We start from the raw sequence: 23,161 nt of genomic DNA on the forward strand, positions 1-23,161 counted from the left end.
TCCACTATTGGTTAAAATACCCAAGAATGATTTTTACACATTCTTGACCATCCCTGTCCAAGGAAAACGCCAGGGAAAATAATGTGTCCGACAAGTACCACATAAATTAACTTCCGTCCTTTCCGGAAACATCCCGTTACGCCCCTAGGAAAAGAATTACATAAAAAGGACGCCCACCAAGCTGCGTTTTTTTTACACCCACACCGTCCGACGATCCCGAGAAATCGTTTATTGCCTGAGAATTCCCACACCGACAGCAAATAGTTGAGAGTAAAATGGGCTCGAGTTTGTTTGGATGATTTATGGTAAAACCGGTATCATCATGGTCGATATTTTTGTTAATTTTTGAAGATAATGGGGGTGGAGGGGGGAGACCCCTGGTGCAGTGGTAAGCGTGATTGCCTCTCACCCCAGTTGGACTGGGTTCGATCCCAAACGGTTCTGGGATCACGCCTTCCGTCGGACGGGGAAGAATATGTTGACCCTGGTCTAACTCAGAGGTTAGGTAGTTAGCTCAGTCCAGGTCGTCTCCCTGAATCTCGGAGTGGATAGAAGCTTAGGTGTAGAAAGTTAGTACAATTGCCTTAACGATCAAGCCTTCGGACACCTAGTTTCGAGTAGAAATCTCGCAATCGAGAACGTCAAGGCAATGCTGTAGAACGAACATTTTGTTGTTTTTGTTGTTAAGATAGATCCTAATTTTATTTACGCATCTTTGGGTGTAACAGAATGAGGAAACAGAACTTGTCTATCTCATGCAGCTCACCCTCTCACCGGAAGTGATGTAATTTCACATCAAAGCCAGGGAATTTTGTGTGTGACGAGGACGGAATTTTTTAATATTGACAGGCCCTTTGATGAGAGACGGGACGGTGTGTGGTAAGACGTGTTAGGAATTTCATTTTTGCGGATATCACTGAGGAAGTCATCTGAACTCTCACTATGCGAGGGGAAACCAGAAGCAGAATCTTAACGTGAAACCCTGTTGCAGGCAAATTTCCACAAAAAATGGACCAATTTGCGCTAGACTTCTATGAAAATAGCAATAGCTGCGAAACATAGCTTAGAATAACATTGCGCCCCGAAAAATTCCCGGGCCAATGCAAATGTTGACTTCAGTGGCATTTGGTTGTTTGCTTTCCCTGGGGATCGACACAATCGCCGCTGGGAAATGGAATTCAATCGCTAGAGCAAAGGTCCTGAAACGAGGGGCCAATTCGAAATTTTACGATAACGAAATTTTGATTGGATTCAGTGAAGCTGGGGATGGTTTGCAACAACGAATCTAAAATCAACATAGCGAAGAAGTAAAAAAAAAACAATTTGCATTTGGTGAAACAGATGAAGATGATGATGGCGATGATATTCTGAGAATGGTTTTGACAATGGTTGTGAATGTTGACGGTTATCTGCACGCTGATTTTGTTTTGATTATGATTATGAACTATCAACATAGGGGTGTTTGAAAGTCCATGCACAGGATAACTTGTTCTGAAAATCGTGAACAAGCGTTCAAAAAGTGAAAAACGTAAACGTAAACCCACACCCGAATTGAAACGACAGGAAAGTACTATTTCGCGCTTACAACAACAACAAATTGCTTTAATTCGTTAATTGAAACAATTCATTCCGTTAGGTGGCTTATATGGACAAATCACAGTTGTTTTCACTAGAACCGGTAATGCCACGGATTCGATATGCCATAGGTCTTGGGTTTGATTCTCGATAGAGGCATTTTTTTAAAGAACTTTTCCGAAAATGAACATCATGAGGATAATACTCTCAGCCATTTCGGGATTTATCCTCTCCGTCCGTTCACAGTATCTCTTTACTATCGAACCGTCATTTTGTAAGCCGATGCCCAGTTCTAGATGTACCATGAAATTTGAAGGCTTTTTCGTGATTCCCAATTGAATGAACGCTTGTTTTATATTTTCGGAACTCATTTTTTTTCTTGAGGTATGAATGATCAATTTCAAGATATAATTTTAATCGTTATTTATTGGATAATTTATTTTAAAAAAAACCTAATGTATTTAATATTTGCTTATCCTCCTGATGTTTTTTAAACTTTAAGCAAAGTTTATAGGACAAGGACTATGAATTATAAGTAATTGTGTTTTCTTAAAAAAAAATGTTTTTTTTTTCATTTGATTCAGTTTATATTAGTCGATTCTTATAACTTGGATATTTAATTTTTTTTCTTATTGTAAACCCAAGTCGAGAGAATATTTCTAGTCATGCCTAACCCAAACTGCACTTCGAGTTATCACCCTGGTACAAAAATGCTTGCATTCTACGAAAGAATGAAACCAATAAACAAATAAATGCGAGCAGTGCTTGATCCTTCCTCCTGCAGGAGTGTCATTGCGTGCCTGGGACTTTTTTTTATTGCAACAATAAATTTGGTGTTGTATTTGTTAGAATTTTACCTTTGTCAATGTTCGTATTTGTTCGCCTTGATTTCGGAAAAATAAACCCCTCGAATGGTTGAGCCAAATTGAATTTAACGGGAAAAACTTTTTTCGTAGAAGAGAGCAGTTTAGAATTTAGTTTTGCGGCACAGACGTAAATTGTCAAAGGCACTGAACGTTTAACGTTTTTTTAAAAGGGATTTGATATGTTCCATTTGTTGATAATGTTGCAAATGTTATTGATTTTACACCCACACGGGAAAAAAATCAATTCTCGATATCGTGAATGAAATTCACGAATGCAAGAACCACGAAGGAATATATTCACATATATAGTGCAAATGCACCATACTCATGAACAAATTCCTTCGTGGTTCTCACATTCATGAACTTAATTCACGATTACGAGAATTGATTTTTTTTTCTGTACAGAACTGGGCATCGGCATATGGGTCATTCCGTCTCAACTGCGCACGAAAAAGTGCAAATTTGAAAATAACCCTCTCCGATCCTGCTCAAATTTGGCAGGGCTGTTGATACTATCAAAACATGCAAGAATCCCGAATTTCATCCAAATTGGACCACCCCCCCCCCCCATTTTTGTACCTCCCCAAAAAATCGACTTTTTGGCGATTTTTGACCAAACCTCCTAGTTTCAAACGGCGATAGCTCAGGAACCACAAATCTTAGAAGGTTGGTCTTAGACTCAATTTTGAAGCAAATTGGACGTAGAATCCATTTCCGTGATCAAAATGTTGATTAATTTATTTTTTCTACCTGTATTGCGCAATTGAAAACTTTAAACGGCCGTATCTCAAAACACCCAGCTTATTTTTTTTTATCTGACCTCACCATCGTGTTTCCTGACCAATGTTACATAAGAATCACTTATCGACAGAAAGGAATATGTTTCGTTCCAGAGATATCGAATTTTAAAGTTTTGCCGTGGCTGACTGGTTACGGTGTTCGCTTTGTAAGCGAATGGTTCTGGGTTCGATGCCCATCTGCTCCCAACGAGAAAGTTAAGAACACATGAATTTGAAATGATGAATATGAACGAAAAATCAAAGTCGCTCGAGGCGGGGTTCGATCCCCCGTCCTTTGGATTGGTAAGCAAAAATGCTAACCACTAGGCCATGACGACTTGGTAAGCGTGGACTGGAATTAGGAATACTGTTACAGAGAGCGAGTTGTGGCGCTTTAACCACGGCAAATAGTGTCCAGGGCATTCGTGGAAATACAATGTCCCATCCCAGAGGGTCCCGGAGTACCAAACCTTCTTAGCATGGTGCTCCCAACGAATACAATCAAATCTCGGAGCGTATGGTGGTGTGTCCCCACGCTTCTTCCTCCCCTGTCGATTCAGAATTGTGTTGTTGTTCGAACACTCAGTGCTCAAACTCAACCCAATTACGAGTCATCTCTGCGATACGGCTTTACGCAGTAGGCCTGGCCGCTTTAACACTTGTGATGTTTCAATGCATTTCAATGCAATGGCGCACTACAAATGTTAATAAATGACAAGAAGAGTGCTAGGCGTCATCTAACCTAAGGCACTCTCCAGGATCCCTTCGAAAGATTGGCTGCGCTAGGGTCTGATTAGATTAGATTAGATTAGAGAGATATCGAATTTTAAAGTTTTGTGTTTTCGAGATAACCTACACCAGCTTCATTCGTCACATCTGCTAGAAGCACACAGGCGGGCTGATCAATAACTGCTACCTGGTGTCCTGGGAGATGATTAATTTAATTTATATTTTTATAATTTTACGCAAATATTCATTCAAATGGCTAATAGGGGAAATTCTAGTATGTTTGGCAGGTTAAGTCCTCGCTCCTAGTTTCGTCCAATTTGCTCATTTTCACTATTTAAACAACAAATTTTGCAAAACTTTTTATAGAAACTTGCTTTTTCACTTCTTATTGAGCTATTGATCAGTCGATTTCAGTTGAAAACGCTTTTAATCAGCTGTAATTGAATGCCAAAACGCTGATATGGCAAAAAAATCTCTTCAAAACTTCTTCAAGAGTTTGGAAGAGTACTTGAAGAGAGTTTTATCCTACCGCGGTCCAAACTGCTATGCTGTAGTTATCTTGAAGAGCTCTTGTAGAACTCCTGGAAAAAGTGTTATTTGGGCATATAAGCTCAATAGGATGAACCACTCAATCAATGAACGAATGAACACGCGAGAGGTCTATACTCTCGTAAAATTGTACTTTCCTCATGCTTCTTTTCGGGAGGACTACCCTCTCGTTCTTTAACTCTGGGTGTATGAGCGATCAATTATTTATGTTTGTGTGCTTTTTACAAACTGCTTTTCGTGACATTCATAATAATATTTGATCATTTGAAAATATTTGTTTATGAAATTAAGCTACTCAACATAACCATATGTCGTCGCCATCGTGCTAACTTGTCGTACGTGCATTTTGGGCCAAATTGAGTTAAGAACGACATTTTGTGCAGCTCACAATGCCTCACCTTTTGACCTTCACAGATCCCCAAAATTCGATTTCAATCCTGAGATATTCAACAAAAACCGAAAAAACTCCGTGCATTTTTGTCACTTTACATATGAAAGTAGTTTCAATCTTGTCGTGCTATCTTGTCACTCCATGAAAATTGATGTAAGTGCGACAAAAGGCCAAAGAGATTTCAGGCCAGGAAAGTCAGGATGCGTTTGTCGCACGTACAAGCTAGACTACCGTAAACATTTGTAATTATAACTCGGGACTCCAGAAACCAACTTCAACCAAACTTTGGGACATTGTACAGAATGGTGAGTGTTTGTTATTGTTTACATTGCGTGCTCTCGTTTTTGAATATTCAAGGTCAAACATTAAAACGCGTTTTTCTCGGAACGTCAAAATGGCGGGTGCGACAAGATAGCACAACGACGTCGATGTGAAAACCTCTAAAACGAGAAGACATTCTGCCCTAGAACCTCTCACCAAAACTCTGAGGGTGTTCGTTATGGGAGAAGAACTTTTCCGACCGCCGGAATGTTTTTATCGGAACAAGGCTTGTAGTGTGTGCGGATTACGACGCTGTGGCGCGTTGCGTTGCGAAAAGGCCAAAAGTTATTCATCCCGAGAATTTCATATCCCGTGGTGAGAAATGCGGTGTATACACCACGTGTAGAACCTCCCGGGTAATGGCTAGTCCAATATCCGCCGTTTGAAGCATGAAATTTGGCTACGAAGGCAAACTTTGCGAATCTTGCCGAAATTTGTATCATTTCGCTGATCCATGTGAAATAACTTTGCTCTCAGAACATGTTATAATTTATAATCATGCAATGGAACAAAATTGCCTTTTTCAGATAACACAAAATGTGTTTTTTTTTCTCAACTTTTAATCTGATAACTGTAAACAGGCTTTTGGCATGGTCAAAATAACAAAATTACTAAAAAAATATTGGAATTCCCTTCGCCAACGAAACACCTAAATACAATGTAGCTACCTTTTCCCAGAACCCCGTTTTGGCTAACCAAAAAGCTCTTCAAATTGAATCGAAAGTATCCCACAAAAGTTCACACCGAAAACCCGGCGGCTGTGTACAAGTACAAGTACACACACAAACACTACACATCGCGATTGGTAAATTGAACGGAGCGAGAGATAAGACCCCGCGATAGATGGTACTGTGTTGTATCCAAATTCTCCGAAATAAATCGACAGTCCCTTTGGAAATTCACTCACTTACAAAGGAGGGGTTTCTTTTCTGCTCGTTTTCACACACAAAAAAAACGTCCTTCCTTGGTTGGTTTTCCGTGCAATTTCCCCCACCTTAAAGTGTGTGCAGCACGTAAAGTTGATTTGCTTTTACTTTCAATGCACAATGAAAACAAAAGTGGAAATCTCAAGTAAATCTGTAAGTTGTAACATTACACTTCTTGTCTATTGTATTTTTCTTTCGATTGAGGTTGAAATAGTGGAATAACACAAGAAAAGTGGTAAATTTACACATTTTAAGCGGTAACATTAATTTTTTCTGACCTAAAAGTGACAATTTCAAGATGTAATTTTATCATGATTTTCTTAACGGTGTGCTAAAGACCTCTACCTTCCATCTCCTTGCATGGAGTAACATGGAAGACCACTTCCGTTTTCCGTTATGACACATACTTGTCGCAAATGAAGCCGGAGGAGAGAGGGTGGTGCTGGGTGAAATTGTGTGCAAATGAAATTGGAATTTTAGTGGCATCGCAGGCACTTTTACGGTTTATTTAGTCGGAATAAGCATTGAAGGGGGCTTTTGTAGCCTGAGGGGCAGCAAATATTCACATATTTTTTCGTGGGATTTGTTGCAAGGAACGTGAATTGATTGCATAAAGATAAATGTTGAAATCATTTTTCGTTAAAATGCACGCGATAGAATAGTTTAGATTTTTAGAAACCGATCTTTTTGTGTGTGTCTTTATTTATCTGAATGCAAATTAAAAAAAACGATTTCTAAGCACACAGAACTCAAGAAAGCTGTTGTCTTCTGATTAATTATCAAACTTATACACAGCAAAAAATCCGATGGTAAAATCGCATGCAAAAGCATGCACATCACCTTCATCAAAATAATTTACGGGCTTTATCGGTAGTTTTCGGTGAAATTAAGCTCACAAATTAGAAGAAAGAAATGAAACTGATAGGTGGATAGATGACTAGTGTCTTAGAAGAAGATTGAAAAGGACGGAAACTAAGTCAGCGAAAGGGCCATATGAGAAAGCGTACGTGTGTGATCAGGTCTTTTAACCTTCTAATTTGGCTGTGTACAAGTACTGAGTCGCAACCTCAGTAAGTGTACACAGACAAATCATCCCTGTGTGTCATCCAAATGACTCCAGGACGGTCCTGGATACTTCTAACTTACGTGAAATTGTCCGAGGATTCCGAATATGACAAAATTGAGACCAAAAATTGCCGCTATGGAAGCCTACAGGGCAAAAACTAAGGTTGTAAAATGTTTGTTCTAGAAAAATCGAAAAACTATGAGAAAAACTGCGATTGGCCAAAAAGATAACACCATAGGCTTATAGTCCATGTAATTACCTATCTTTTGACCTATGGGAGTATGGGTGTTTGAGGCTGTTGCAAAAAGATATTAAGGGTTTAAAAAAATCCATTTTTGTCAGTAATTTGCAAAAGCTAAGAGAAAAAGTCGATTCAATCCTGGATGTCTATAGCACATTTTGAAGTGCATCAAAAGACCTTTCGAATGCATCTAAGAGAGTTGGAATTGATGAAGTTTTACGGAAATGCGAGCAATTTTAAGATTTTTTAGGTTTTTTGGACCTCAAACTTCGAAGCCCGTTTTACCCCACTTCCCTTTGTCGTAGAGGGCTCATATTTGGCATGAGTTCATCTCATGCATAGACAAACGAACGCTGAAAGTTTCATCCAAATCGGAGCACCTCGATACGACCTGTTACACATTGGTGAAAAACTCGCTCTTAATATTACACACTGCATGCACAATTTTTGCAAAAACAAAAAAAAAGTTGCAACCAACGGGATTCAAACTAAGCACCAACAGTAAGGACTGGCACCTTAGCCCACTCGGCCATCAGACCGATGAAACGCTGTAAGGATAAACGCATATATGAGCTTGACATTTCGGTCAAGTAGATTTCCCATTCTGTTGGGCTACATATTTCAGGGTGTAAAATAACATAAAATTGCATAAACTAATGTAACATTTATTTTACACCCAGGCCTTTTACACGCAGCTGGATTACTACTTTTTTAGCTGTGTAGATTTGCTTGCAACAAACTGGTTGCAACAATAGTAAAATTTTATGGTAAAGAATTTTTAAGCAATTCCCAGACATTGGATGATCCCTTATAACGTCTTTTTGGTCTAAAAGCTTGTATTTCGAATACAAAATACACTTTCAAGTTTTTGGTCGGCCCTGACTGTATGAACATTTTTACATGTTTTTTGTGCTTCGATCCACTTAGTTAAATAATTTGTGGAGGCAAAATAATTGAGGTATTTTTCGATAATTCATTCTTTTTGTTTGGATTGTGCAAGGGGTTTCTCCAGAATCATTAATGATTTTCTTGAATTTCTCATTCGTAATTGCAAATTACATACTAACTTTAATCATGTAGCACGTGTCACAGACCCTTTGTCAATCCATAAGGCCTGCACCACAGCTTCATCACAATCATCATCGATTCACTTTTTTTCCTCGGACCCGGGGCCATAAAGAAGCATCATGCGCCTGGCGAGCAGCAAAGTGGCGCCCCGCTAGTATGAACGACCCACGACCTGGCTCTCAAAGTTGCTGGTTGGCAAATATTTTTTTTCCTATTTTTTATGTACAACGCCTGGGCTGGAATCCGTGATGTTTTCGGTCCGGAGTGCGGATCATCACAGACCACAAAAGTGACGTGGTTCACCGTTGAAGTTGACGACTTGCAGTATCAACAGTTTCCTAGGAAGTTGTTTTCTACTCCTATGGGATAGTCACCACTGAGTATTCATGATAAAACGTGAACACTTTTACCATAGTGTACGATCACTCGAACTGTTCAGTACTGTTTTTTTTTTTTTTTTTTTTTTTTTTTTTTTTTTTTTTTTTTTTTTTTTTTTTTTTTTTTTTTTTTTTTTTTTTTTTTTTTTTTTTTTTTTTTTTGTTTTTGTTTTTTTTTTTTTTAGTACTGTTAATCTGAAAATTTTGATTTTTTTTATTTGGATGAAACTAGGGCGTCCAATTTTCCCGGGTTTTGAATTTCCCGGGAAACGGGAAAAATATTTTTTGAATCCCGGGAATTCCCGGGATCCCGGGAAATTTTTGCAGCAGTCATAAAATCTATGTTTTCATTATATTTGTTACGTTTTTCTAGCTTAAATCATAGAATTAGCTCAAAACTGTTAATGGTGATAAGCTACACTTCAATCTGAACATGGACAGCAGTCTTTAGATAGTGTAAAACACAATTTAAAAAATGTGTTCTTTGATGTGCTTTGGAATTTAATTGAACCATAATTTTGAATATATTTCTTTTATTTTTTTATTTATATAATATAACTACAAAAGCTTATAAAATTTCATTGAAAGTGTCTAAAACAACAAGAAATAAAATTATAGCAGTCAATGTAACACTTTGAATAAGTTTCGAATTTTATGTTTTATATTTAAAAACATATTTTAAAAATTATCTTTAAGTCACTACCAATCAACTACCAACTGGGGATAATCGGGACTACAGTCTGAATAGGTACAGGAGATTTTAGAGCAATAAATTTGGAAATTTGTGTACTAATTGTTTTGATCTGTTCCTGTTGTAATCGAAATCAATCAAAACAATCAGAACATTATTCAAAAACAAATTAGCTTAAACAGCTGTCTTAATTCGTTACTTTTTCCTGATTTGCTCCAGATGCCGGTTTATGATGAAAAGTTAAATAATTTTTAAAATATTATGCTTTTTTCAAGTTCAAAGTCATAAATGAACGTGAATATAATAATAAGTCTTTTTTTAAATAAATAAAATTTAGTAGAAAATATCTAAGGCGCAAAGCATTTTGCGGATCTGTAAACAAAAATTTTAACAATTTTTCCTGCCAAATTAATGTTGTCATATGCCGAATAAAAATTTTAATGCTTTAAAATGCTTATCGATTACTAATTTCCACAACCAAATCTGAATTTCTAGACCAAAGTTTGATATGTTTTCAATTTCGGGAATTCCCGGGACAAAATATGAAAAATCCCGGGATTCGGGAATTCCCGGTTTTGGAAAAATCCCGGGATTTTTGTCCCGGGAATTCCCGGGATGGACGCACTAATACGTACGTTATAATATTGACTTTTCAGAAAAAAATGTACACCCAAATAATATTTTTTTGTTCCGTTATCTGGGGCGAATCGTTACTATAGTCTGAATAGGGACAGCAGCTTTCAGAGCAGTTAAAGCTTTTAAATTTGGAAACAGATGTACACATTTTGATGGTCTGAGTCTATTCTAATCGAAACAATCAGAAAAATCAAAATATTGTGCTCCAACAGGGTTAAAACTGCTGTCCCAATTCACCCCATGTGTCCCGATTCGCACCAGTTGCACAGAAAAACATCAATTCTCGTAGTCGTGAATTAAGTTCACGAATGTGAGAACCACGAAGGAATTTATTCATGAGTATGGTGCATTTGCACCATAAACGTGAATATATTCCTTCGTGGTTCTCGCATTCGTGAATTTAATTCACGATTTCGAGAATTGATTTTTGTTTCCGTGTGACGGTATTCTAATTTTTATTACCAAAAGTTCAATTTTCAAAATAAGTGTTTTTTTAAATTTCTAAATTTTTTATATGTACTTCTTTTGAGCCATAGTAGAGTGGTCGTTTTTTTTTTTGATAAAATGGAATCTTTTGCCTCCCTCACCTTAGGCTGGTACAAATTTTATTTAAATTTTTGTCCCCCCGCCTTCATAGTTGGCCCGAAAAATCAAAGGCAAACCAATATTTTTTTCAAAAAACTTCAATATGTTTATGAAAATTCAAGTGCAATTAGTTAAAATCAATTTAAAATGAATTCTCCTGCGTTTAGAATCATTTTTAGCATGTTTGGGTTGATTTAAAAATCTTTTGAATTTTTGAAAATTTTCTACGTCTACTATCGCTAAAGTTTTTTTTTCGCTATATTTTTTTGTTTTCATCAAATTTTACATTTTTCGAAAACTTTTAATGCAAAACAACTGAACTTGTGTAAAATACATTTTAAAACACATTTTGCATGCAAATGTTGAAACTATGGCATGTTATTTTAATATTTATATTTTTTTTATTTTTTGCCCCCCCCCCTCGACTCCGGCCAGAGCCGAGGGACAAAAACTTTTAAAAATATTTGCATCGGCCTTAATGTATCAAAAAATAATTAAATAAAAATAATGAAAAAGAACATAAGATCATGTTAACTCTGTGATCAATTCGTCAAATCAACGCTGTCGTGCTAACTTGTCACACGTCGCTTTTTGACGTTCCGAGAAAAATGCGTTTTAATGTTTGACCTTGAATAAACAAAAATGAGAGCACGCAATGTAAACAATAACAGAGACGTTTTGCTTGGCTGACCATTCTGCGCTTTGTCCCGAAGTTTGGTTGCCGAAGTCCCGAGTTATAATTATAAATATTTACGGTAGTCGAGCTCGTACTTGTTTCAAACGCGTTCAGACTTGAAATCTCTTTGGCCAGTTGTCTCACTTACATCAATATTCAGGGTGTGTCAAGAAAGCACGACAAGATTTAAACTTCTTTCATATGAAAATTGACAAAAATCCACGGAGTTTTTTTTTCGTTTGTTATTGAATATCTCAGGATTTAAATTGTATTTTGGGAACATGTGAAGGTCAAAAAGTGAGGCATTGTGATCTGCACAAAATGGTAGGCAAATACCCGTTCCACCCTTAATCCAAAAAATATATAAAAATATTTTAATTAATTAAATTGCATTTTTTCCAATAAAATTTAAGACTCCAATACTTTAAACTTACTTGGCATTATCTGAGGATTCTGAATATGTAATGATTGAGCCCAAAAAGTACATGGTAAAAGTTAACGCTATGAAAAGCTTGTTTTTGAAAAATTGTATATCTATGAGAAGAACTGCGATCGGTCAAAAAGTTTACATATTTCGTAGTCATTTGGCATAGCTGCCGAATTTTCGCTTATGGGCAGTTTAATTATATTTATGCACTATTACAAGGCAAAACTAACAGACAGAAGCTCTTTCTCTATATTTACCATTTGCTTGGAAAACAAAGTTTCAACAACTTTTTTTTCGTTAGCTTAATTGTCTTTTTAATCTTTTATTGCTACTTAGGACTCAAACATTCATGCTTCCTTCCAAAACATGGCCCCAACATGTGATTGTGTGTAGTGCTCTCAAACATTCATTAAAATTCCTAGAATTTCAACCATAGAATAGAAAAGTAAAAAGTGATCTATTTGTCCCTACAGAACAGCAATTCACCCTCCCACTCCATTTCCAGCGAGCAAGGAAAATAGCGCAAAAAATAGTCTCGCAACTGTTCGTCTCCATTGTGTGACAAATACGGTGGCGTCTTTGTGCCCCCTGGTATGTGTGAAGCATTGTTGTTTGTGTGGGTGTCGTTTTAGTGTGTACGTGTGTCGGGGTTAAGAGGCTGAACAGACCCTGAATCTTCCCTCCCACTTGAGTGCAATAAGCAGCCCAGCACAATCGAATAATATGTAAATTTTTCAGCAAGAATGTACCCTTTTCGTTTTTATTTGGGTAGTTTTCCAGAAGCGTGTTCGTACTGTTTTGTGTTGGATTGGGTTTCTTGTTCAATATTATACTTACACACATTAAGTTTTTTGATGTGAACGAGTTGTACCTGAAACAAAAAGTGTAATTTGTTAGCATGTTTATTGACTTAATTAGAATTGTTAGCCTCTGATGAATGGTATTCAAAAAATTATTTACATGAAGAAAGAATTGTTTGTATGAAAAAAGAATTATTTATATGAAGAAATAAATAAAGGTTTTTTTTTATTTTATTTTCCCAAGACATATCGCCTGTATTTTGGTAAAAGATAAGGGGGTAAAACAGGTTCAAAAATATTAAAAGATGCAAGGACGCCCTTTTCTTTGATTCTGCAGCAAACAAATCGAACTCGGAAAAAAGCGTCTTGGCATTTACTGTAGTTATTCCATTCCAATGCTAAATTGAGTTCACTGACAGTTTGCCATACATTGCAAGGCAGTTGAAAAAAGCTCCATAGTTAAATAACTCAAATATATTAACTCCCCCTCTGTTATCAAATTAAACTGAAACTGAGACTGAGACTGAGACTGAGACTGAGACTGAGACTGAGACTGAGACTGAGACTGAGACTGAGACTGAGACTGAGACTGAGACTGAGACTGAGACTGAGACTGAGACTGAGACTGAGACTGAGACTGAGACTGAGACTGAGACTGAGAATGAGACTGAGACTGAGACTAAGACTGGTGTTTAGACTGAAATTGGGACTTAAACCACTGACGAACTGACGTGCCGCATTCTTCTTCTCTTTCTTCCTAATTTTCTTTTCTTGAGTGAATGACAAAATTCAAGTTTGACATTTAGCCACCACAGCTGTTCCCATGCTGCGAAAAAATCAGGAACAACAAGTGAAAAGAGCAGATATGAATAAGATCGATTATGTTGCGAAAATTCTAAAAACTATACAAACACTTACAAATCATAAAAGCACGGGTATGAATCTTCAAGCAATTTCAATATGGCGACTTGTTTCAGAAGAAAGTGAGGCATTTTCGCTAGTTCTCACTGTTCTGTGTTCTGCGTGCATGTCCGCAAACATCGACCTCACACATATTAACACAAAGCGCCATCAAGAGGCAAAAGGTGATTACGAATATTTTTGGCATTTTCGTTAAAAATATGCGGTTTTGCAAAAACAAAATAACAAAACCAACTTTTAAGTGTAGTTCCGCTGTTAAACTTGTAATTCGTTGCTGATTTGTTCGAAAATTTGTTAAAAATAATAAGTTTTTTTTTGCAGCACCCCTTTTGAACGGACATTTCTGTTGTCACCTTCTGGTTCCTTGGATTGGTCATGGAAAATTTTACAGTGTAATAAACAGGGCAGCTACCACCACGTGGCGCCACTGTTTCGAATGAGAAAATGATACAGGTTTTTCAGACGAGTTTCAATCCCGTGATAAAAGGCAACACAATAATAATATCATTTAACATTAGATAATTAGTGAAATGAACACATTTTCCCAAGATTTTACAAAAAACAAATAGTTTAAGAATGGTTTCCGCCCTTTTCACATGTTGCTTCAGAGAGGTTCTCAGCATCAGCAGCTGAGCATCTGTCAAACCGTGTGTTTGACAATCGCTGTTCGCTGAGGGTGAGTGAGAAGAAAGATGGGAATGTGCGGTCAAATTGGAACTCTTGGTGGCACGTCAATTCGTCAGTGCTTAAACTTTGGTTGAAATTGCAATTGAAATTAATACTGTAACTGCTACTGACATTGTAACTTCTTCTTGTTGATTCACCGAAGCATCGTTAAAAGACTCACCGAACTCAATAGAAACCTTCAATTTGCAGCAAATAGTCGAAAGCAACCCACCAACGGTAGCGGTTCGGTTTCAAATTACTGCATTTCCTTCCGGTTCAATTACGGAGCGTTTCCGCTTCGCTTAACCACCGTGTCATTTGGGTTCCATGTTGACAACGTCAGGGTTGCATACTAGTGGGCGTACAAGCATTCTAAATTAATTGGGCACCTGTGGCACCCTCGTGTTTCATATTTCAAGGTTGTTCCAGAGCGTACCCGGTGCATGTTTGTGGTTTTTCGGGAGGAGCTGACACCTGGTGGCAAATATTCGAAGCTGTTGGGGTTGGTTGTGACACTGAACACCGAATTGCATACTTTCTGGCGTTTTAGTTTTCTGGAATTTGGGCGCTCACCGTTATGCAACGGATGACTGCAGATGTTGGAATCAGTTAGCAGGAAATTCAAATTTCGCTCAAATTTGTGGTTTTCGGAGTATTTTTAGTTACGGTGGATGGTTAATTAGCTTAGTCTGGCAGGTATTCTCGGAAATTTTGAGTTGATCAAAATTCATCTTCCAAGCTGTAGCCGTTTTACCCCGCACAACAGAGTCCTTTTGCCTGCTCCAATTGAATCCTACTAAATTTGCTTGAAAATGGCCATAGAGTTTACCGGTTGGTTGTCGGCCAGACTGCCGCAACCATCGTGCGGTTTTGAAAAGTTACACAGGCGATAGTCTGTGCAGTTGGGCGTCTAATGCCAGGCGAAACTTTTCCCCTTCAGACGAGACGCCATGGAAACCCGAAGGTCACTCGATTCCGTCGGAAGTTTTGCTGAAAATCCGCAAATAAGTCGTTCACTCTCTGATGGGTTTCGACCAGTTTTCCGATGGGGTTCTGTGGCTTTTATAATGAGTTTGTTTTGGTTTGGTCACGCGTCCGTTCGATAGATGGCGCTGAAGGAGGGATGCGCCTGAAGGTTTGCTTTTTCATGCGTTGGCGGTTTTTCAATTATGATGACGAGACGAGACGAGTTTGGAGCGAAAGCTTTTGGGCGGCTTCAAAACAAGCAGGACGTTCGTTCGGTTTGGCCAATGCCCAGCAGAAGATGGTAAAGGGTTATGTGTGGCAGCACATTGAATGGAGATTTATCTTTCATGCTTGGGTTGAAATTTGATACACTTGTATTAGTCAAGTTAAAAGGAGTTTTTTTTTTGCAAATCATTTCGTTCGGAAATTGTGCTTTACAAAATGTTTCTCCAAAAACGTAAATGCTCCAGAGTTTCAGACAGCTGCGTACCAGACGGCGAAATCGTGACCACTGCGTCACGTACTGACCAAGTAATGGCCACTTCAAGTGAAGTCCCCCAACGAGTTTTCTGCCATACCATACCAAAGAACAATTTAATTTTGTCCTCCTAATGACACAACATATGGGGGTAAACCGAAATCAAGACGACCCTAATTGATGGTCATTCTGTGCGTCGTTGACGCAATTTGTTGGCAATTTGTTTTCATCTGATATCATGCTGAGACAATTGGCAATTTTTGGAATTTCGTTTGAAATTTGGTTTGATTCATATAAAAATGTGAAATGAAGCGAAAAAAAAATGAAAAAAAGAGCTTTCGTTTGGCTTTTAGAAAGCAGTTGCAATAGCAGTCTAACCAGAGGTATAAATAGTGTTTGAAAAGTATTGTTGATTTTCACAAAACCTTTTGTTTGCTCGACGCGATTGAATGCCTTCTCTCAAGCAATGAGCTCTTTTGTTTTAATTCATGCAATTCTATAGTGAAATCAAGTACCATGGTAGACTATCACTATGTATGGCTGTGTTTATTATTTCGTAACCCTTAACGATCAAACTAATGTATTTTAACATTTTTGAAAAATGAACTAAAATTAAACATGGTGGGGTTAAAAGATAATGCATAAATTAAAGACTGAAAACAATTTGTTTAAAAATAGGCACAGAACTTATTCAAAAACAACAACAAAGTGAGCCTGTACTGAAATGTATTGTTTGCTGAGCTCCTCCTCCTCAATGGACAAACAAAACAGACAAATGACGTTGGCGAACATAGAAACTGGCGAGAGATAAAACATCAACTTCCAGTACCATTGGGTGTCCTTAAAAAACGCATTTGCAAGTTTGTTTGAAAATGGGCATCAAAATGCAATTTGTGTTGAAACTTAACATTGCAAACACTAGCGTGCCCAGCTCTTTGAGGAAGGTGGGGCAATAATATGGACGTTTTGAAAAATACGTCATTTGTGGACACCCCCTGACCAAATTTAGAACAAATTTCTGAGGATGGTGGGGCAGTTGCCCCATGTTGCCCCACCCTGTGCACGCTAGTGATTGCAAATAAAAAGTTATAGTTCAACTCTCGGATTAGTTTTCAAAAAGCCGTTAGAGCCAATGGTAAACAAAGCCTTTTTTGCCTCGGCATTCGACCTACTTACGGAAAACCAATTTTAAAAATGCTTAAGATAGTTCATCTTCACGTCTTTCAAGTGACCTAAACTAAAAATAAATGAAATTTTGTTGTGTTTGTTGTCGGAGGTCACAGTGGCTCTAACGGCTTTTTGAAAACTCATCCGAGAACTGTTCACTGGCTTTTATTATTGAGTGTTTATTAAAAAAAAATCAATCCTGAAGCTTTTCGACTAGGGTTTGATTTTTGATATGGGTTGCAGATTAGAAATAGACTTCAAACTTGAAATTGAGATAGGGTCATAAAAATTTCAATATTTTTGTATGACCCAATCTGACCCAATGTCACCCCTGATGACAGTGCCCAAAAGACTCATTTTTTTAAGCGACAATAACTTGGAAACTATTGATCTGGCAACAAATATAAGAAATTGAAAATTAGTTTTATAGCTTTGTTTAGTAGATTTTGAATTTCTTCGAGGTATTTTTTTCAAAATTTCCAGAAAATTACTACAAATTTAAAAAAAAGATAGGCCATTGCAAATATTTTTCTACATTTATGTATCACTGCATTTAATGTTGACTCGAAAACAAGGGAAATTTTATGTTTTTTTTTTATTCATGATTGGAAACTGTTCTTTTTGTTGCTATTTTGTATGACCATAGTTAGAGCGTTCAATTTCCCGGGATCACAAAATTCCCGGGAAATCCCAGGAAATCTGGGAAATTTTAAATTTATTGAAAATTGTTCAGATCTTGGATCTGATTAATATTCTTCAACAAAATTGTTCAAATAATTCAAAATAGGTGCGAAGGCCAATTAATGCCTTAACCACCAATAAAAAAAAAAAAAAAAAACAAAAAATAATCCAGAAAATATGTAAATTTTCTTAATTTTTAGACACAGCGAGTAAAAAAAACTACTAAATATGGCTCTGTGAACAGTTGGAGAGAATATGATAAAGAATTATATTGAGACAATAAGTTGAAATGATAAAAAAACGAGACAAATCATGGAGAAAATATGGTTTTGATGGCAAATCTTTTATCTCAGCTCATAAGCTCATGAATAAATAGATAAGCACTGAATTTACCTTAAAAATCTGCTTTTTTCAGTAGAAATATCCTTTTTATGAATTCATAACACAATTTTTTAAAATGTTTGGTACGAGATTTTGAAATATGTTTGCATTTTTTGGATACGAAGTTGTTATTTAATATCTTTTTAATGATTCAGCCAAATAAACGACTCGGTTACAATTATTTTCATAGCAAAAAAAAGTAGTTTAGTGGTTCATATGTAAATCTCTTCCTCCCTTGGTAGCAAAAGTGCTTTATAGATTCTTAACTTTCAATTCAATTCAATTATTTTTTATTAGTGAATAACCAATTCAGAATTTCGTGTTTCTTATAACCCAATAGAGTTTTGGATTTCCTTTCAACTATGGTTTACACTATAATTTATTTAGATGTAATTGGATATTCTAACAATGGATTAGAGCAGTTCTCTCAGATTTCGGTCATTCCATTTTTTTGTAATTTTTAATCCGACTGAAACTTTTTTGGTGCCTTCGGTATGCCCAAAGAAGCCATTTTGCATCATTAAATTCTCCATATAATTTTCCATACAAATTTGGCAGCTGTCCATACAAAAATGATTTATGAAAATTCAAAAATCTGTATCATTTGAAGGATTTTTTTTATCGTTTTGGTGTCTTCGGCAAAGTTGTAGGTATGGATATAGACTACACTGAAAAAAAATGATACACGGTAAATATGTTTTTGATGACTTTTTATTTAACTTTTTGTCACTAAAACTTGATTTGCAAAAAAAAAACACTATTTTAGTTTTTTTTTTATTTTTTGATATGTTTTAGAGGACATTAAATGCAAACTTTTCAAAAATTTCCAGGTTGTGCAAAAAATCTTTGATCAAGTTATGAATTTTTTAATCAATACTAATTTTTTCAAAAAATCGAAATATTGCTCGTAAAAATTTTTCAACTTCATTTTTCGATGTGAAATCAAATTTACAATCAAAAAGTACTTCAGTGAAATTTTGATAAAGTGAACCGTTTTCAAGTTGAATCCATTTTTAGGTGACTTTTTTTAAAAATAGTCGCAGTTTTTCATTTTTTAAATTAGTGCACATGTTTGCCCCTTTAAAAAAATATTTTTGAAAAGCTGAGAAAATTCTCTATATTTTGCTTTTTTGAACTTTGTTGATACGACCCTTAGTTGCTGAGATATTGCCATGCAAGTGTTTAAAAACAGGAAAATTGATGTTTTCTAAGTCTCACCCTAACAGCCCACTATTTTCTAATGTCGATATCTCAGCAACTAATGGTCCGATTTACAATGTTAAAATATGAAACACTCGTGAAATTTTCCAATCTCTTCGAAAAAAAGGATTTTTTCAGCACGAGTCGTACATTTTTCCAACGAGGTTCACCGAGTTGGATAAATACGAAGAGTGCTGAAAAAATAAAGTTTTGCAACGAGTTCCATGTAGAACTTTTCAGCATTTATTTTGAAAAGTGTTGCTATTCGATTCTGTTATTTTTGGTACAGAAAAGTAGGCTATTTCGTCGTTTAAGAATGACAGGAAAAGTTAGTAGTTTCACGACGGAATTGCAAAAAAATAATGTTGAGCTTGGCAGAAAAAGGTACCTTATTTTCAAAGGATATAACAACAATCTTTGTTTAAAAAACTAACCAGAATTATAAAAGTATATTGTTATTCCAAAATATCATGATTTTTGCTGCTTAACAAATAAACAAGATCCCAGTTGTGAAAACTTTCGAAATTAATAATACCTTAAATTTCAGACGAACTGATAAGTTCAAGAACAACAGTAAATTGAATTGAATAAATAAAACAAAGTTGACTTTTATTTTCAAAGTTGAAAAAATCAAGAAGTTAGGTAAATATTTATTCTGCTTGAATTTTGGTAATTCCTGGGAAAATTACAAACTTCCCGGGCAACGAGAAATATTGTTTCCAGGAAATCCCAGGTGTACCTAGATTTTTTTCCCTGGGACGAGAAATTGGACGCTCTAATCATAGTATGATTTTCATGCGTTTGTAATCAAAGATTTGTTGACACCATGTAAAGCGATTTTCTGATCAATTTGGCGTTTTTTTGTTGTTGCCCAATGGGCATTGGATTAAGTTCACTGCGACCACCTGAGAAGGCTATCTTTTGTGATGTACCCTGGTTACTGTCCATACTACAAATTACTCGTATCCATTGGATCGGAAGACGAGGGGTTATTTTGCAGACATGGTTTATCCCAATTCGGCGCAATACAGCCGATGAACTGTATGACCTTCTTGGGATGGGTGTGGTGCCATACATCGTACGGCGTAAGAAGGTGCGATCCAAGGAACCGCAGCTTTTGAGACACAAGTGCTCCGCAGAAGCAGAGTAAATGTGCCGAGCTTTCCAGCTCAGTTAAACAAAAACGACAGAGGTTGTTAGGCCACTTGCCGGTTTTGTGCAGGTGATATCTGTCAGGACAATGTCCTGTTAGAAGCCCTGCGAGTATTCGTAGTTCCCTGCGGTTTAAGCCAAGAAGTTTCCTGGCAATTGAAGGACTTGGAGTGATAAAAGTTTTAGCTTGTCTCAATCCTCGCATCTCGCCCCAGATTGAAGCGATTTGCGATTGTCCCCAATTAGTTATTTCTTGCTTCACGGCACTTTTTGAGATTCCAAGGAACGGCTCGGGACCCACGAAGATGTTTGATGAGCCTTGTCTGGCAAGTTCATCAGCCATTTCGTTGCCTTCAATGCCGCAGTGCCCTGGGACCCAAAACAGCATCACTCTGTTATGCCGAGAAGCAAGTTCCCTGAGGGAAGCGACGCACTCCCAAACAAGTTTGGATTCGCATTTAGAGGATTTTAATGACAATAGTGCAGCTTGGCTATCCGAGAAAATACCGATTTTTGCGTGTCTATAATTTCTCATAATACACGTCCTCGCACAGATGTGTATGGCATACACTTCTGTTTGAAAAACTGTAGGCCACTTTCCCATAGATATGGTTTTCCTGGTTCGAGGACCGAAGACTCCAGCTCCAGTAGAAGTGCCCATTTTTGAACCATCCGTAAAGAAACGAATAGTTCCTTCTGGAAGTGTAGTTCCTCCATTACTCCACATTTCGTCGCCATCGTGCTAACTTGTCGTACGTGCATTTTGGGCCAAATTGAGTTAAGAACGCCATTTTGTGCAGCTCACAATGCCTCACCTTTTGACCTTCACAGATCCCCAAAATTCGATTTCAATCCTGAGATATTCAACAAAAACCGAAAAAACTCCGTGCATTTTTGTCACTTTACATATGAAAGTAGTTTCAATCTTGTCGTGCTATCTTGTCACTCCATGAAAATTGATGTAAGTGCGACAAAAGGCCAAAGGGATTTCAGGCCAGGAAAGTCAGGATGCGTTTGTCGCACGTACAAGCTAGACTACCGTAAACATTTGTAATTATAACTCGGGACTCCAGCAACCAACTTCAACCAAACTTTGGGACAATGCACAGAATGGTGAGCCAAACAAAACGTGTTTGTTATTGTTTACATCGCGTGCTCTCGTTTTTGAATATTCAAGGTCAAACATTAAAACGCGTTTTTCTCGGAACGTCAAAATGGCGGGTGCGACAAGATAGCACGACAACGTCGATTTGGCGATTTGTTTCAATCACCTCATATGAAATGTCCATGTTGGGCCTCGCCTCCATGCAGTCCGAGACTGAAGTTGCAAGGGGGGAAATGTCACAAGCCTTCACGATCCAGATGTGCATTCCAGTTCAGCTTTTTGTCAAGGATTACTCCTAGATATTTGACCTCGGAACTGAAGGTCAGTTGGGTTCCTTTCAAGGTAGGCGGCCTTAGGTCGTGTTTCCTCCTGTTAGTAAACGGGATTATCACGGTTTTGTTGGGGTTTATCGTCAGCCCTTCCTGCTCACACCACGACATGGTGCAGTTTAGAGCTGACTGTAGACGGTCCGATAACGTTCCGTCGTACTACCCCCGGATGATTAAGACTACGTCGTCAGCATATCCAATGACTTCGTAGCCAAGTAGTGTGAGTTTTCTTAGAAGGCTATCTACCACCAGCAGCCAAAGCAAAGGAGATAGTACTCCCCCTTGCGGACAGCCTTTGGCTGCTGTTATTGTGATAGATGTGTCTCCTAGCGATGCTGAAATCTCTCTGCTCGTAAGCATAGCATGAATCCAGCTCGCAGTTGTTCCATCGACGTTCCTCGACCGGAGCGCTTCATTGATGGCTGTGTACGAAGTGTTATCGAAAGCGCCCTGAATATCACCCCGGTCACCTTGCGCAAGCGAACCTTGCTGAACTTGAAGTTCAGGTGGGAGTTGTTGGCAGCGATGGTCTCTGCTGACTTCTCATCTACCTCCAGCAGCAGTTCCACCGTCTTGGCAATCACTTTCCTTTTGATTACCCGCCAGGATTTGGTGTTGAGACCGATATTTTGATTCTCCATAAGCTGGAGAATGCGTAGAGTGGAGTCGTTGCAGCTGTCGAAGACGTACGCCGTAAAGGAATGCAGCTTCGGCAGATCTGTGACCTCGATGGCTTTTAGAGAAGCACCTTCCCACGGGATGAGTGAGGTGATAGTCTCTTTCAGCCAGGACGCAGTGCAAGCGTCTCCGCACGCAAGTATCAGGTAACCCTGTTTGAACTCGCAACTGCGGAAGTTAGGCCTGACCACCGGATTGACGAGATTGCCTATCATTGTAATCAGCGCCTCCTTGACCACTACGAGTTGCTCCATAGAGAGCCGTGTTTCGGGATAACCCACGGTGGTGATGGCAATTGGAACAGCGTCCGCCAGCTCCTTGAAGGTGATCCCTGGTCCTGGATTGTGGTTGTCCTTGGACCTTTTGTTTTGTGGACCGGACTGTCCACCGGTATTTGGAGACGGTTGTTCCTCAGAACGTTGCCGTTTCTGCGAAACCACCGAGAAGCGACACAACTCCCGAGCTGCGGCTAGAGAATGGCCTTGGCCAAGGAGCCAGTTGAAGCGCTTGAGCTCAGCATCGCTCATGCGCAAACCTCTGCTCTTTTCCACGGTTTCTCCGTTTCGCCTCGGGTCGTCATCGCCATGCTCTTGACCTGCCTGTACGGATGACCGATTCGGCGTGTCCAGGATTGACGACGAGACCGAGGCGATCGTCCCCAGCGACATGGAGTCTAGTTGCTCCTCCATCTTCTCATCCAGCGATCCGATGCTGTCGAGCTCCACATCGTCCGT

General features: G+C 38.0%; 1 protein-coding gene across 2 annotated transcripts in view; it reads right to left on the minus strand.

Moving 5' to 3' along the window:
- LOC120424343 (pyrokinin-1 receptor-like) overlaps positions 1-23,161 on the minus strand; it is a 130,437-nt gene that overhangs the window by 63,885 nt on the left and 43,391 nt on the right. The window contains exon 2 of one of the 2 annotated variants that reach the window (XM_039588434.2): positions 12,741-12,774. The exons of the other annotated variant lie outside the window; for it this stretch is intronic. The gene's annotated coding sequence lies outside the window, so the exon portion shown is untranslated. The remainder of the gene's footprint in view (positions 1-12,740; positions 12,775-23,161) is intronic. 2 annotated transcript variants of the gene reach the window in all.

The sequence above is a fragment of the Culex pipiens genome, chromosome 1 (genome assembly GCF_016801865.2).
Source record: "Culex pipiens pallens isolate TS chromosome 1, TS_CPP_V2, whole genome shotgun sequence".
NCBI classification, from domain to species: Eukaryota; Metazoa; Arthropoda; class Insecta; order Diptera; family Culicidae; genus Culex; species Culex pipiens.